Here is a 14569-nt window from a genome sequence, read left to right on the forward strand (position 1 = left end):
CAACGTTGCAAGAAAAGCATGAAGCCGATAGAGAAATGTTGTATAATTTGTCTCTGATACAAAATCCAACCTTGAGAGAAAAAGTTGATCGGTTCATTGTGAAGAAGATGATCAGTGCTAAATTGAAACTTGGACTTGGAAATTCAAAAAACTTATAGGCTCTAATGATGCCATTAAGACTGAAGAGCAATTAGCTGATGAATTACATAAACCAATATTCACAAAGTTTCAGAGAAGGAAAGTTTATTCCAAGGAAGTTGATTATATCTGGTCTGCTGATTTGATTGAACTCAATAATGATAAGGGGTACAAGTATGCTTTAACCGTTATTGATTTGAGGAGTAGATATGTGTGGGTTGTCCCTTTAAAAAACAAAACAGGTAATACTCTTATGTTAGCTTTTCAACAGATATTTAATAAAAGTAAGAGAAAACCTAAAAAATTGTGGACTGATGAGGGTAGAGAGTTTTATAACAAGACATTTATGAATTTTCTAAAAAATAACAGTATTACATTATACAGTACCTTTAATGAAGGGAAGGCAGTTGTTGTTGAACGTTTTAATCGTACCTTAAAAGAGAGACTATATAAAAAATTCACACAACTCGGTTCACAACAATGGTCATCTTTTTTTCAGGATATTGTGGATAAGTATAATGACACGATTCACACGGCAACAAATATGAAACCATCAGAAACATTTACAAAATTAAAATATGAAAAAGAGATTAATGTCAGAAAACCTAAGTTCAAAGTTGGTGATATCGTAAGAATATATCGGTGGAAATCTCATTTTGAAAAAGGTTATACGAAAAGATGGACCAACGAGCTTTTTAAAATTGTTGATGTAATAGATACGGTTCCTTGGACTTATAAGATATATGATTTGGAAGGGGAAGAGATTTTAGGTTCATTTTATTCACAGGAATTACAAAATACAAAGATAAATTGAAATTTTTTGACTCCGCCCCTTTTTGGCTCCACCCACACAAGCCCCGCCCACACAAACCCCACACAAACCCCACCACACACGTCCACACAAGCTCCAATAAATTGAAATTTTTGACTCCGCCCCTTTTTGACTCCGCCCACACACGCCCCTCCCACCGAAGCCCTGCCCACACAAACCCCACACAAACCCCACACAAGCTCCACACAACCTCCACACAAAACTCCACACAAGCTCCACACACACAAACCCCACACAAGCTCCACCCATATTCATCATATTCACATAATTAGTGATTAGTTAATTAGTTCCCCACACACACAACATGTTTATTTAATTAAAAAATTATCCACCCATCCACACAAGCTCCACTCATCCACCCATCCCCCCATCTCTCCACCCATCCATTTATCCACACAAACCTCATCCACAGAAGCCTCATCCACATTCACCCCTCCCACACAAGCTCCACCCACATAAACCCCTGCCCATATAAACCCTGCCCACATAAACCCCTCCCACATAAGCCCTGCCTACACAAGCTCCACACAAAAACTCCACACACATAAACCCCTCCCACACAAGCTCCACCCACATAAACCCCCGCCCACACAAGCCCCACCCACACAAGCCCCACCCACACACACACACCCCGCCCACACAAGCCCCTCCCACACACACCCCACCCACACAAGCCCCCACCGAAGCCCCGCCCACACAAGCCCCGCCCACACAAGCCCCACCCCCCCCCTCATCCCCCTGTGCGCCCCCACCTTTGACCCACCACCTCCCTCATCCCACCCCCCACCCTTCCCCACACACACACATGGGGAGGGGAGGGATGGGATGAGGGGGTGATGGGTCATTGGGGAGCGCACCTACCCCCTCCCCTCCCCAACCCCCCTTTACATCTCTTTTATTCTTTTCTTGTAATTCAGAATCAAGTAATTGTAAACAAAACAAATATAATTTATTAATATTGAAAATATTAAATATTCATTTGCGAGAATGTACAATCTTTCCCAGCAATCTTCTTCAGATGCCTTGTGATTTCGAAACTCAGACACCATATTCTGTTTTGAAACAAAAAGTGGATAATAATTAGGTTCTATAAAGATAATTACATGGTAATATGAATAATCCTCGTTGACCACTGAATTAACACACCAGGAGCCTGTCATCCTTTCAAGGTCAATAAAATGAATTCCAGTGTACTGACAAAACCACGTCCAAACTAATGATGCAACCAACATAAGGCGACATTCTAAAGAGAGAGTGATATTAATAATAATTCAGAAATATTTACCTCCAGAAAATCATGTGTTGTACGAGTGATATTAATAATAATTCAGAAATATTTACCTCCAGAAAATCATGTGTTGTACAAGATTGCTTCAACAGCTGATGTTGTGCGATAGTGCTGAAAAAAAAAAAAAAATAAGTCAAGGGTATAGATGAAGAGACAGACAGGGAAAGCAACACACACACACACACACGCACACACACACACATACACACACACATAGACACACACACACGTGCCTCACCATTGGTTTAATTCATTCGAGATCAGAGACCAGTCATTATAAATCATTGGCCTCTTCAATAAGAGCAGAGAGAGGTAGGTAGAAAGACAGACAGAGAGAGAGGCACACACACGTGTCTCACCATTGGTTTAATTCCTTCGAGATGAGAGGACGTGATAAGATTTCATGCCACTCATTGAAAATGTCTTTCAATTCTCTTCTAAAATCATTGATCTCTTCAATAAGAGTATTAATTTCATGAACCACGTCGTGATATGTGAACTCAATTTCTTCCAATGCCCTGTCAGGGAAAAAATATATATATATATATCAGAATTATCATGATTTAATTAATAATCATTTGCTTCATCGTTCAAAGAGAAAAGCATACACAAACTTACCAACTCTGTAGTGGGCTGTTGGCTTCATCGGAAGAAATATCGTCCATGCCTCAGTTGTAAAAATGAAAATCCCGTCTGGCAGAAACTTTGTCTGGCGAACCGCTTATAAAGCAACGATGAGGAGATTGCTTAATCATTGGGTGTGGGCACAGGAAATGACAAGCTTCTCTTAATGATCTCATCTGGCCACCGCCCGAGTTGCAAATCGTTTTTGGACATAAACCACGCCATAAAAGTTTTGATTCAAATGTTTTCAGTTCGTGTTCTGAGATAAAATATAAACACGAGACCTTGTCTCACAGAATAGTTCCTATTTTTTCACAGCATGACAGTCCAAAACCACTTCCTCATTCACACAGCACGGCCGTGTCAAAAAAACACTTCCTCATTTTCACGGCATGAACTGAAAACATTTGAAACAAAACTTTTTTTCTGACATGGTTTATGTACAAAAATGATTTGCAACTCGGGCGGTGGCCAGATGAGATCATTAAGAGAAGTTTATCATTTCGTAATGGCACAAAAGGGGTATCTTAAAAAATATAAAGATTCAAATGTTTTGTTTTTCAATATTTTAGATGGGGATTATTGTGCAAAGAAAATTAAACTATTGAAGGAATTTGAGAATGAACAAATGTTTATAGGTTCAATGAGTGAGCTCAACAATATGCATTGGTTATTTGATAAAGAGTGTCCCGGGGCTTAGGCGTTTCAGATATTTCTTTCGAATCACCTTTAACAAATCTTTATCTTGTTGTATGGGTTATTTGAATAGAGAGCCCCTAGGTTAAAAGGGGAAATAAAAAAATGACCGTTTTTACAGCCATTTTTCCCTGCTGTGCAGGGGTTTGGCTTTTTCTTGAGGCAATGTTTTATGGCCGGATGCCCTTCCTGACACCAACCCTGGTCGCCTCTTACGACACACAGGGATATGGTACACCTCTTCTAACCGGGGCATACACCGGGACCAGTACACTGGCACTCATTTCGCCGACCTCGGAAGGATGGCAGGCTGAGTCAACCCCCTGGTGTTAATTCAGCAGCCAACGGGTTTTGAACTCAGGACCCTGGGATCCCAAGCCGCCACCCTAACAACTAAGCCAACACCAGGCTCCAGGTTAAAAGGGGAGACAAATAAATATACCTTGGGCTAAAAAGGGGATTTATTTTTTTAGGGGAAAAAAAGAAAAATTTCATGGCTGAAAATCCCCCATTCATTTACATGGGGAAAAGTGAGCCAGAACCAGTATTCTTACCCTACTTGTGTGTGTGTGTGTGTGTGTGTGGTGTCCCCGTGTATGTGTGTGTGTGAGTCCCCGTGTATGTGTGTGTGAGTCCCCGTGTGTGTCCGTGTATGTCCGTGTGCGTGTGTGTCCGTGTATGTGTGCCTGTGTGTCCGTGTATGTGTGCCTGTGTGTCCGTGTATGTGTGCCTGTGTGTCCGTGTATGTGTGCCTGTGTGTCCGTGTATGTGTGCCTGTGTGCGCGTGCGTCCGTGTGCGCGTGCGTCCGTGTGCACGTGCGTCCGTGTGCACGTGCGTCCGTGTGCGCGTGCGTCCGTGTGCGCGTGCGTCCGTGTGCGCGTGCGTCCGTGTGCGCGTGCGTCCGTGTGCGCGTGCGTCCGTGTGCGCGTGCGTCCGCGTGCGTCCGTGTCCGCGTGCGTCCGCGTGCGTCCGCGTGCGTCCGTGTCCGCGTGCGTCCGTGTCCGCGTGCGTCCGTGTCCACGTGCGTCCGTGTCCGCGTGCGTCCGTGTCCGCGTGCGTCCGTGTCCGCGTGCGCGTGCGTCTGTGTGCGTGCGTCCGTGTGCGCGTACGTCCTCGTGTGTGCGTGTCCGCGTGCGTCCGTGTGCGCGTGCCCGTGTGCGTGTGCGTGTGTGTGTCCGTGTGCGTGTGTCCGTGTGCGCGTGTGTGCGTCCGTGTCCGTGTCTGTGTCTGTGTCTGTGTCTGTGTCTGTGTCTGTGTGTGTCCGTGTGCGTCCGTGTCCGTGTGCGTGTGTGTGTCCGTGTCCGTGTGCGTGTGCGTGTCCGTGTGCGTGTGTCCGTGTGCGTGTGTCCGTGTGCGTGTGCGTGTGTCCGTGTGCGTGTGCGTCCGTGTCAGTGTGCGTGTGTGTCCGTGTGCGTGTGTCCGTGTGCGTGTCCGTGTGTGGGTGTCCGTGTGTGTCCGTGTGCGTGTGTCCGTGTGCGTGCGTCCGTGTGCGTGCGTCCGTGTGCGTGTGCCCGTGTGTCCGTGCACGTGTGTCCGTGCGCGTGTGTCTGTGTGCGTGTGTGTCCGTGTGCGTCCGTGTGTGTGTCCGTGTGCGTGTGTGTGTCCGTGTGCGTGTCCGTGTGCGTGCGTGTCCGTATGCGTCCGTGTGCGTGTCCGTGTGTGTGTGTGTCCGTGTGCGTGTGTGTGTGTGTCCGTGTGCGTCCGTGTGTCAGTGTGTCGGGTGTGTGGTATAGCCTGCGGGCATGCAGGGCGGGGCATGATGATGGGAGGAGGGGTCGTCGTGGTCATCGTGTCTGCCAGGAATATAAGGAGTGCGCGCCGCCTGAGGCGTTGTAGTAATGCCGTAGTCGCCCGGCTCGTGAGTGTGCTGAGTACGTAATAAAGGAGAGCCGCGGGCAAAGTATGCCCGCGCTCGCGCTTGTGCAACACAGCCCGGCTCGACTGTTCCCCCGCTCGTGTCTGCCTGCTAAGCATCTTCTATCCACGACACCACAGTTGGCTGACGAGGATCTTCGGATCGGCGTGTGCAGGGTGGTGGCTGGGTTCGGCGTGGCAGCGAGTAACTCAGCGCACCTTGCACGGTTCGAGGTTCCGGAGGAGTACGCATCGCGAGGAGCGTGTCGCAGGTTCGCTCGCGCGCGCACAGGCTCCGGAGCCAGGAGGCTCGCCAGCGCGGTCCAGCTCAGGCATGACAGGGAGTCAGTGCACAGCGCACGAACGCGTGCCCGCTTTCGTCGGAGTCGACTTCGACCACGTCGAGTGGGCAACGGCCGCGCTCAGTGTTCGTTTTATTGAGGTACGACAAATCGGGGGAATGATTTCTGCAAAGCCACGGCTAAAGAACGAGGACACGCGGTTCGGCTCGAACGCGGCGTTGGACGTCGCGCAAGCTCTGAAGAATGTCCGGGGTCTCGATGGTCGGTGCGCAACAGATGGTCCGGAGGTCAGCGCGATGCGCCAGGCACGCACGGCCACGCGCACGGTCTGCGGCGCGGGTCGTGGGCGAGCGTTGCAATGCAATCACTCGGACGGCGGTCTGAGCACTCGAGGTCGCTACGGTGTGTGGGCCGAGGGTCATTGCCCATCGTTAGTCATAGATGGCGGTGTGCGAAGCGATCCTTCCGTCCCGGGTCAAGACCTACTGCCGGTATGGTGTTCGGTGCATGGCGTGCACGGTAACGCCCCGGGTCGAGTTTTGCAGCCTGAGCACGGAGATTCCAGCGACCCGGAGCGGGAGATGCTGCCCATGTTGAGCCTGGTTTCAGTTGGTCCTACGGTGACAGGACCGATGCCAGTGAATGTCGAAGTGATCGGGGCACTGATCGGGTGTCGAATTGAGTCCACTCGTGCTGCCCTCGCATCGCGCGCGTACACCGGCGAAGCGATTGCGCCGCTTGCAGCGCCCGACGTCTCGGTGCTTTACCGGGGGCGAAGCGCCCTGCTCATGGTGTTTGTGGTGCGAGGGGAGGGGCCCGTCCTTTTGGGTCGGGACTGGCTGGCGCACCTCGGGCTGGATCTCCAGTTCGTACCTCCAGGTGTGCCGGTGCTCTCTTCGATGCTTTCGTCGAGTACCGAGGGCGAGGGTCTGGCGGCGGGAGCCGTGTCGATGCAACGGGAGCGGCCGTTCGTTGCTGCCTGCAACGGCGGTGTGCGGTTCGGGAGCAGCAGGAGCCGTGCCAGCTCTCGCGATGAGCTCTCGCGCGTCGGCTGAGTGCATGGTGCGAGGTGCGCCGGTGTTGTTCGGGCAGCTTCAACGGGTTGCGGTGGGCCCGTGGCGTTAAAGGCAGTCGCGAGTCACAACATCGAGGCAACAACCAAGAGGCGGACTCGTGATGTGGGTTGTGGGTTGCTGTTCATTGCATATTTGTTTTTCATTGCTCGAGTGATGCGGTTTAACGTTGTTGAAATATATGCCAGCAGTTCCCGTGTGAGAGTGGGTTTGGTGGAGATCAATCGATGGGATTTGTATTATGATCAATGTGATGTGGGGGCTTTGGGAGAGGTGGGGGCGAATAAAGAGGGTTTATTGGCCTCCAGTTGCCCCAGGCCACGGGTAGTTGTTTTGTCAGGTGCTGGGATTTTATCAAAAGAACGCGCTGTACGGAAAAATGAGTTTGCAATGGTTCAAATGTTATTCCTATTGATTTATGACGAGCCTATGGTTGGAGTATGCTTTGAATGGAGTCGCGACCGTCTAACTGCCGTGTGGGTCTCGGAGATCGACTCGGAGCCAGGACTGGTACGCTGGTTGGCGTTACCCCCACCTCTGGTTGCGGCAAGGTCAGACGTGCCTGGCGCCGGGGGCGCAGCTCTCTGTGTTCGCTCAAGGCCATTGAGACGGGCATTGGCATCTGAACTGATTGTGGTGCGTGGGTTGTTATGGAGCATTGGTTGCGTCCAGCCAGCGGCGCTGTTCAGCGCCCCCATCCAAGGTCAATCGAGTCTGGCGCTGGCGCCACGGCTTCCAGACAGCGGGCTTCCGGCCTCGGAATGTTTATCTGCTTCAGGTCTGCCTGGGGGAGGTGGGCCGCCTTGTGGGCCGGAGGCGTTTGATGGTGCCGGGGGAGGTTTGCTCGGGAGATCGCCGCGGCCTTGCCGAGGGCCATGTCAGCATGAGCCGCCTGGGGGCGTTTCCGCTGTGTAGTGCTGCTGTGCTTTTCGCCTTGCTGCTTCATATCGGTGACGCGGTCAGAGTTTAGGAGGTGCTTTGTGCACCTCCGTCTTTGGAACCTGGCCGTGGCAGCTCCACTAGCTCGCTTCCACGCATTATATGATGTGATGTGCTGTTATACCGTAGTCCTTCGTGCTGTTTATGCTTATTATGATGGTGATCATTTAATAATCATAGTTTTAGGGGGGAGGAGTGTGGTATAGCCTGCGAGCATGCAGGGCGGGGTATGATGATGGGAGGAGGGGTCGTCGTAGTCATCGTGTCTGCAAGGAATATAAGGAGTGCGCGCCGCCTGAGGCGTTGTAGTAATGCCGTAGTCGCCCGGCTCGTGAGTGTGCTGAGTACGTAATAAAGGAGAGCCGCGGGCAAAGTACGCCCGCGCTCGCGCTTGTGCAACACAGCCCGGCTCGACTGTTCCCCCGCTCGTGTCTGCCTGCTAAGCATCTTCTATCCACGACACCACAGGGTGGGGGAAAAAAAAAAAAAAAAAAAAAAAAAAAAAAACTTGGTTCGGTAATTTATAAAACACATTAACACTGCAAACGGCTCGGAAATCGAGTGTTATCAAATATGTCACGATGAAACTCACAAAGGGAAACATTTCACGTTTATCAAGGAAATCCAAGAACCAAATGCTTTAAAAACAGACGCGAGAACAAAGGAAAACATTTACATGATAGAACCTCCATAATAGATACGGGATGAAACTTTACCACCAGGGGGCACGGAACAGGTACAGGCACAGGCACAGGCACGGCATGTCCACACACCCGTGAGGAGTCGGAACTGCTGATACTTTCAAATGTGGAGCGAACATCCATCCAGGCCAAAAAAAACATGGCGGCTCCAGACCCAGCTTGGTTACCATGGAAACGCTTTAAAACCCCAAACTGAGTATGTAATTACCGAAAAAAACCATGGCGGCTCCAGACCCAGCTTGGTTACCATGGAAACGCTTTAAAACCCCAAACTGAGTATGTAAATTACCGAAAAAAACCATGGCGGCTCCAGACCCAGCTTGGTTACCATGGAAACGCTTTAAAACCCCAAACTGAGTACGTAATTACCGAAAAAAACCATGGCGGCTCCAGAACCCAGCTTGGTTACCATGGAAACGCTTTAAAACCCCAAACTGAGTATGTAATTACCGAAAAAAACCATGGCGGCTCCAGACCCCAGCTTGGTTACCATGGAAACGCTTTAAAACCCCAAACTGAGTATGTAATTACCGAAAAAAACCATGGCGGCTCCAGACCCCAGCTTGGTTACCATGGAAACGCTTTAAAACCCCAAACTGAGTATGTAATTACCGAAAAAAACCATGGCGGCTCCAGACCCCAGCTTGGTTACCACGGAAACGCCTAAAAACCCCAAACCGAGTACGTAATTACCGAAAAAAATGGACCCGCTGTGGACTCTGCCGTCATGGATGGCAAAAACAGGATATGAAGCTCGGCGTTTCACTCAATTCATTTACACTTTCTGCACATTTCATAATTTTTTCTTCACTCATCATAATCGTCCGAACGGTAGAAAAAGTTAAGTTTAATGCTTTCCTTTAATAAATACGCGAAGTTATAAAAATCGCTGACTTGATAAAATTTTCGGATTTCACTCCAGATTTCGATGCTTATTTTGTTCACCAGATCCGATTCTCAAATCGGACGTAATATTTCGATTATATACTTTAATTAGTCCGTGAGAGTTGATCGTATGGTGTACGAGGTGCAGTGGAACACGAGAAACAAGAGCGTTAGCATCAACTCCGCTTTATTGCACGTCCGGATGTACTTCACCGCCACCCCTAGCGGGCGAGGCATGATATATGAAAACCCAATCACGTGATACAGCACACTCCTCCCCTCGTAAAATGACAAGTCAAATGATGAAAGGACAATCATAACATGACCAACCGAAACCCATCAACACTCATAATCCTCCAAGTACCGCGGCCGCACCCTGACCCGCCTCGGACGGGCAGCGCCACCAGACGGCCCAGGCCCAGACGCCTCCCGGCTCGGTCGAGGTGACACCCTCGCCGGACTCGCGCCATCCGCAATACCAACCGCCCCCGGCCGCCCAGCCTGCCCGATGTCCCCAGGCAGGACTGAATCAGGCGAAGACCCCCTGGGCGTCGGAAAATCCGGCCCTGGCGATACAACGTCTGGCCACGGTGACATTACGGGTGGGGGTCCCACATCGTTCGGCCCGGGGAGGTGTGGGGGGGGGGGTGACGCTGAACAGCGATCATGCATTTGGTCCACGTGCCGCTTCCACACCTCCCCACCATCAGTCCGCACCATGCAATTCGCCGGCCCCAGTACCACAGAGACCACAGCCGGCACCCATTTGGAACCGTGGAAATAATCGCGCACCATTACCCGCTGTCCCACATCGAAACCGCGCAGCAGCGTCGGACGCGACACCGTCCCACTCCCCGACCCACCAGGTCGCAGCAAATCCAGTCTGGACCGCAATGCCCGACCATAGAGACGAATGGCAGGAGAATCACCCGTGACAGGATGAACTGCGTTCCTGTAATGGAGCAAAAAGACATCGACCACCGTCTTTACAGGTGCAACAATGTGTTGAATCGCCTCCACCTTCCGAGGACCTTTCAACAGTCCCTCCGGCGTGATGATGTGCCCGAGGTATTCCAAGCGCTGCTTGAAGAACGCGCACTTGTCCCTGTTCAAGCGCAGGCTGCACGCTTCTAGCTTTGTCAGCACTTGGGCAATGTTCGCAAGGTGCTCGTCCGCCGTTTTCCCCGCAATGAGCACATCGTCCAGGTAGGTCTGAGCGGGCAGGCCAATGCAAATCTGATCCATGGCTTTCTGCCACAAGGCCGGGGCCGAAGCAATCCCAAAACAGAGTCGGGTATATCGATGGAGCCCTTGACACGTGTTGATTGTCAAAAGCTCGCTACTCCCGGGATCCATCGCTAGGTGAAAATATGCATCACACAGGTCTAGCTTCGTGAAGTATTGACTCCCCGCCAATCGCGCATATAATTCATCGATTGACGGCAGTGGATATTGCTCCACGCGGAGCCCCGGGTTAACCGTGGATTTGAAGTCCCCGCACAATCGGACGTCTCCATTCCGTTTCAGCACCGTGACAACCGGGGTGGCCCAATCTGAGTACGACACCCGTTCGATCACTCCACAGGCCTCCAGCCTATCCAGTTCACCCTTGACCTTGTCCCGCAGGGCATACGGCACCGGTCGTGGTTTACAAAAACGAGGAACCACCCCCTCCTTCAGGAAGAGCTTTGCCTCCACGTCCTTGAGTTTCCCAAGGTCGTCGCAAAACAAACCTTGATGTCTTTGAAGAATCTTCTCCAACTGATCCTCCCACCGGCTCGGCACGGGTTGCACAAGGTGAACTGCGGCCCAGTCTAGCCTGATGCGGGACAGCCAGTCTCGGCCGAGGAGAGACCGACCCCTCCCCCACATGATGTACAACGGAAGCGTGGCGACCTGGCCTTGGTACCGCACAGACACGTCTGCCATCCCGACTGGCGTTATCTTCTCGCAGGTGTACGGAAACAGCGTGAGGTTTGACCTGATAAGCTTCAGGCCGTTGAGTCTACGCGCGGTCTGTTCGCCGATGATCGACACAGCCGCTCCCGTATCGACCTGAAACATGATCGGCGTTTTGTTCAATTTGATTTACACCTTCATCGGGCACGCCGCCGCCGGGCCAATTGAAAACAGGCTCAACAACGGCCGCCGGTTCCGCCCCGGGTCGCCTCACAATAAAACGATCTCTGAGCCAAGCTGGACGCTCCTCCGCCGTGAACTTGCAGGCCACGGAAGAATGCTTAATCCGCGCCACGAAATCAGCGACGTGCTCCTCTGCACCTTTCGAGAGGCGATCGAACTGGTATCGAGCGAGCTGTAATGACTTCTCTGGCACCATGTGTGCTTTCATCTTCTCCACAACGTCCCGAAACGCCAGCCCGTCATCACGGGGCTTGTCCGGCGCCACCAAATCACTCAGTAGTCGATAATGCTCCACCGAAAGCAAAGCGAGCAAGATCGACATCTGTTTGCTCTCGTCGACCACATCATTCGCGTGGAAATAGCATCCCAATTGCTCCGAAAACAATTCGAAGTCGTCTCCGACGAAAACGGGCACATGTCCGTTTTCAACCATTCTCGTCGCCAACTATGGTGTACGAGGTGCAGTGGAACACGAGAAGCAAGAGTGTTAGCGTCAACTCCGCTTTATTGCGCGTACGGATGTACATTCCTGCCACCCCTAGCGGGCGAGTCATGATATACGAAAACCCAATCACGTGATGCAGCACAGATCGGTTTCCAAATCGAGGCATGCTTGGTCGAACAAATCGGTCGAACAAAATGGCGGCGAAAGACTCCAGCAACCACAGAGGGCTGACCAAGATGGCGGGCCGCCGATTAAATGAAGCCTTTGATATAAATTAGGAGGGGTTGGGCTGACCAAAATGGCGCGCCGCCGATGAAATGAAACTTTTGAAATAAATTAGGAGGGGCTGTGGGCTGACCAAGATGGCGAGCCGCCATCTTGGTAAGGCTTATTTTGTTTTTTTGTGATGAGCACTCCCAAAATTATCTTCAAAACGGGTGTTTTAATGCACCTAAATACCCAATTTTTACTCGTGCAATTCCTTATAGTTTTCTTCGTATGCATGCAAAGTTTCAGGCTGCTCAGTTTTATCGTTTTGGAGTAATGGAGGACACACACACACACACACACACACACACACACACACACACACACACACACACACACCGTTTTATTAGTTTAGATAATGATAATAATAAAAATAGGACCATTGGACCTGTTGTTTATCTGGGCCCTGGCCTAATGGTGTAACCCAAATTTGGAAGCATTCTGATTGGTGAGTCTGGAGAAGAAGATCTTTGTCGAAATTTATGCGACCGCAATTTTCACCGACTTAAAGTCACGTGACCGGAACAAGGTTAGCAATCCTTGTGAGCAGTCAGAAACGCAGCCTTGTTGCCAAATTTCAGCCAAATCGACCCAGCGGTTTGGCAGAAGTCAAAATAGGAGACGGACGGACAGACGGTATGCCTGGTGTTGGCTTAATAGATAGGTTGGTGGGCTTGGGATCTTAGAATCCTGAGTTCAAATCCCACTTGGCTGTTGAATTCATACCAGGTGGGGTTGACTCTGTCATCCTTCCGATTTCGGCAAAATGAGCGCCAGCTTGCTGGTATCCTGTGTCGGAGTGGCGACCCGTCCAGGATTGTGTCCAATAGCCAAGGAGACTGCTTCGGCAGCACCAACGCTCTGCACAGAGTATGGTCCCAATGGATAGATGGATAAGCTAATAAAAAATAGGACCACTGGATCTGTAGCTTATCTGGGCCCTGTGCTGATGTTGTTACCCAAATTTGATAGCATTCTGACTGGTTGGTCTGGAGAAGAAGAATTTTTTATGGAATTTACTCGGTCTGCCATTTTTACCTACTTAAAGTCATGTGACCGGAACGGGCTTTGCAATCCCCCTTATCAGTCAGGAGCGGAACCTTGCTGCCAAATTTCAGCCGGACTGGCCAGGCAGTTTGGCCGGAGAAGTCAAAATAGGAGACTGTCGGACAGATGGATGGAAGGTGCGTGATGACAATTGCTTATCTGGAATTCCAATTCCATATGAGCGAATAATCGTAACTGTAGAGTTCATAGAACACCTTACCCCACACAATCTTGAGAAAAAGGATGTGGGGAGGGTCTTTTAAACCCTTGTATTTCATTTCCAAGCACGATCTATATTTCCGACAAACCACCATTTTGTCTGAATCTCAATATTCTCCAATGCTGAGAGCACAAGCTCTCGGGTCCAATACATTTTTGAAATAATATACTATATCTCGTTTTTGGCCCAATCCCTCAATGGTGAAGAATCACTTTGAAAATTAAATAATTCTCGTGTCCAGATCTGGACTCAGATCTCACCAAAATCGAATCAATTCGTCCTCGTCACATACCAAACCTGTCCACTAAGTTTCATCAAAATCCATCCACAACTTTTTGAGATGTTGTGCTATATCTCGGTTTAGCCAGAAATGGTGAAGAATCACTTGAAAAAAAATCATCAGATCCGAATCCGGATTTTTATCTCCACCAAAACTGAATCACTTCTTCCTTGTCACACACCCAACGTGTCTACCAAGTTTCGTCCGAATCTGTCCACAACTTTTTGAGATATCTTGCCACATGTCGTTTCTGGCCCTGTCTCTCAATGGTAAAGAATCACTTAAAAAATTATATGGATCCATCCTCAACTTTTTGAGATATCCTACATACAAACAGACAAACAAGAAAAAGACAAGACAAAAAAAGACAAAGAAGAAAAAAAAAGCACGATACTTGCAAAATCAACCCCCCCCCCCACCCCTTTCTCCATAGGTTGCCATGGATACAAATTGTCCATTTCATTAAGATTCAAATTGACAATCTTAATCAAAGCTCAGGTCAATCGCATGAAAATTGATTATTTTTCAGATTGAAATTGATGATTTTATTAGTTTTGACCTTGAGTTGACCTTTAACCATCACAATATTTTTTTCCAAATTCAGTGATGGACTGCAATTGCTGCTTAATCCCCAGGTGAATCAGATGAAAAATGACGATTTTTCAGATGAAATTTGATTTTAGCAGTTTGACCTTGACTTGACCTTTTGATCTCAAAAATAGTTGCTTTCCCAGTTCAGTGATGGACTATGCAAATCATGTTTCGCTTTCAAGTTAATAGGATGTAAATTGACAACTTTTTTCAGTTTAAAATAGATGATTTTGAAAAGTTTAAC

At 49.6% G+C, this 14569-nt stretch overlaps 1 long non-coding RNA gene across 1 annotated transcript; it reads right to left on the reverse strand.

Annotated features, from left to right (window-relative positions):
• Positions 1-1866: 1866 nt before the first annotated feature.
• On the reverse strand, positions 1867-4389 carry LOC147029239 (uncharacterized). Its single transcript, XR_015056863.1, has 3 exons — positions 2618-4389; positions 2312-2369; positions 1867-2022 (listed from the first exon to the last, which is right to left on the reverse strand). It is a non-coding gene; the product is annotated as an uncharacterized LOC147029239 (long non-coding RNA).
• Between the last annotated feature and the right edge of the window lie 10180 nt (positions 4390-14569).

Source organism: Eptatretus burgeri, chromosome 4, assembly GCF_056783735.1.
Source record: "Eptatretus burgeri isolate ZD-2024b chromosome 4, Ebu_testis_v1, whole genome shotgun sequence".
NCBI lineage: Eukaryota > Metazoa > Chordata > Myxini > Myxiniformes > Myxinidae > Eptatretus > Eptatretus burgeri.